Raw genomic sequence first — 2,839 nt, 5'->3', positions numbered from 1 at the left:
CCCGGCGCCCGCCAGCCCCTAAAACAGACGGGGCGCCTGCGGTCCGCCGCTCCAACCGATCCCCCGGGCACCCCGGCCCCGGGCCCCTCACTCTGGCGACCCGGAGGTGACAGGGCCCGCCGGGCAGGGTCCGCGGGGGATCCGGGATGGGCGGGGACGCCCTAGGCAACAGGTGACCCGCGGCGCCTGAGCACACTCTCCGCCTCGGGCGGGGAGCGGCCCCAGCAACCCCAGGGCCCCGCAGGTCGCCGGCGGCACTTACTCGCTCGTGGGTCCCCGGCCGGGCAGAACCGAAACTTTCTCGGGTCGGGCGGAAGAGTACTGGAGCGCGACGCAGGCAGTGGTGACGCGCGCTCCCGTCCGCGGGCCGGAGCGGACTACAATTCCCAGCATGCTGCGCGGGACCACGGCCTACAAATCCCATGGGACTCCGCGGGCGGGCAGGCGCGGACTACGACTCCCGGCGTGCTCCGCTCTCACGTCCCTATTCCCCAGCCCCACCCACGTACCAAGCCCAACTTCTAAGCGCTTTGCCGTCCTGGACGGGATTGTCTGGGGCCCTGAGAGAAAAGCTATCTGTGTGTGTCTATTGAGCGCTTGATGTAAACCACAACAGGATCCCAAAGACTTAGTCCAAAACAGAAAAAAAGATGTAAAATACCTCACTGATATTTTTATATTCTTACATATTGGCAATATGTTTGATATATTAGGCTAAGTAAAAAACATTTTATATTTTTGGACCTCACATCCCACCTTTTGGTCCCCCCCGCGTTAAGTCAGGGACTTAAAAGTCTGTGTTCAAAGCTGTGTTCGTTAGTGAACTACCCTACACCCCCAGCCAGTCTGTGCGGGTAGGTTGTAAAGCTGGACACAATAGAACACAATGCATTCAGTGCAGTGTCTACCAGGGGCACAATAGAGGAAAGCGACAGTACACGCGGGACTTCAGCCAGGGATTGAAGCTCTGGCCACCCGGTGCTTTTGCCCTGGTTCCCACCAACTAGGCTAGAAACACCTCTCTCAGGACTTAATCAGTGGTGAACCCACTGATGACCACAGCACCCCCTGACCCAGCCACCTTCCACACAGGAGACTTCGGGGGACATGTTAGACCTCAACCATAATCACTCTAATATGGATGTTTCAAAAGCCACGGCCAACTGAAAACTCCTGAAATTTTAAAATAAGCTCTGCATAATACAGATTCAGGCTCCCCGCCTCCGGCCACTTTTTGTTATAATCAGAGAAAATAGTATTCCCTACAGAAAAAGGTGGCCGTTGTTCCCTAGTTTACCCAGGACGGCCCTGTTATTTCATTAGGAATATTTTTCTTCACAACAAAATGGAAGATAGAATGCAGGTTAATGTTGTTTTCCACCTCCTCCCTATCTTTTCTTACCCTCTCCTCTTCCCTCCCTCTCACCCCCATTCTCTGGTTTAATACCAAACCTTCTACTTGCGTGTTGTTTCTTTTGTTTGCTTGTTTATTTGTCTCTAGAGTCCACATGTCAGATAAAACACCTAATACTCGTCTTCCTGAGTCCTGCTCCTTTCAGTGAATACAATGACCTCCAGTTCCACCAGTTTCTGTTGGGGACTACTACAAAGTGGCTCCGAGCAGGATTTAATATTAACCAATTGGCTTTCCGTGTTTACTTGTGAGTTGTCTGAAGGCCGCAGCTGAGGATGTCTGGCTCCAACCCCAATTAACTTAGAGGAGACTGTAGCTGCAGGCATCTCACTCCTGCTGTGAAGGCCTCCCTGGAGATAACATAGTTCTCCTAAATTAATATAACGTATTACTTGGAAAAATCCTGCCCAGATTCCCATGTTTTCTTAAGTATCCTCTTCCTTTGTTTGTAAACCAAATAAATACAGATCGCCCAGAGAAGTCTTTGGCTAAACTCCGAGAATATCGAAACTGTGAGGGAGTTAGTCCCTCCTGGAGCCCTAAAATCATTGCCATGGTCTCATTTAAGCCTTCATCGTCCACTCGCTTGGGAGATTGTGGGCCTGATCAGCCTGCAATAACTTAGGGTTTTTTAACCCGGTTTTTGATAAGTTTTCCTGTAAATGTCATGGTTTCCTTCTTTATGGACAAATAGTACTCCATTGTGTACATATACCATTTGTCTTGATCTATTCATCTGTTGATGGCAGGCATCTAAGCTGGTTCTATATCTTGGCTATTGTGAATTGTGCTGGAATCACTATGGATACCCAGATATCTTTATAGTACTTCTTTAGGAATATACTAAGGAATATAGAACTGGATCATATATATATACATATATATATATATATTTTTTTAGAAAACTCCATATTGCAAGTGGCTGTACTAGTTCACATCCCTACCAGTACTGTAGAAGGGTTCCCCTACTCCCCATCCTCACCAGCATTTATTGTTTTTTATGTTCTTGATCATAGCCATTCTGCCTGGAGTGAGAAAGAACCTCAGTGTGCTGTTTTAAACATGAGTCTGTTTTAAACACAGAGTCTCACACTATTCTCATCCAGAGATGGAATGAGGGACATCTGTGTCTTCCTCCTTTGAATTGGGGCTGAGACGCACGAATTGCTCCTGACCTACAGAGTGTGGCAAAGGTGATGTTATGTCACTTCAGAGGCTGGATAGGAGTAGACAGTGCATTCTCACCTGGTTCCTTGGAATTGTTCTCTGCAGGAGTCAGCTGCAATTGTTCTCTACTATATAAGACATCCAATTATCCGAGAACTCCCTGCTGGATTGGCCACATCTACAACCCAGCAGTGCCCAACCAGTTCCAGCCTCATCTGCCAGGCATGTGATTACACTGTGACTTGAACGTCTGCCTGC

General features: G+C 49.0%; 1 protein-coding gene across 3 annotated transcripts in view; it reads right to left on the bottom strand.

Annotated features, from left to right (window-relative positions):
- The window catches only part of Fyco1 (FYVE and coiled-coil domain containing 1), a 57,226-nt gene extending 56,835 nt beyond the window's left edge, over positions 1-391 (bottom strand). For all 3 annotated transcript variants that reach the window (XM_005383460.2, XM_005383458.2, XM_005383462.2), the window contains exon 1: positions 263-391. The gene's annotated coding sequence lies outside the window, so the exon portion shown is untranslated. The remainder of the gene's footprint in view (positions 1-262) is intronic.
- Between the last annotated feature and the right edge of the window lie 2,448 nt (positions 392-2,839).

Source organism: Chinchilla lanigera, unplaced genomic scaffold, assembly GCF_000276665.1.
Source record: "Chinchilla lanigera isolate Chin_1 unplaced genomic scaffold, ChiLan1.0 scaffold00019, whole genome shotgun sequence".
NCBI lineage: Eukaryota > Metazoa > Chordata > Mammalia > Rodentia > Chinchillidae > Chinchilla > Chinchilla lanigera.
The sequence above is the reverse complement of the archived record's forward strand: the minus strand, read 5'-3'. Positions and strand labels throughout refer to the sequence as shown.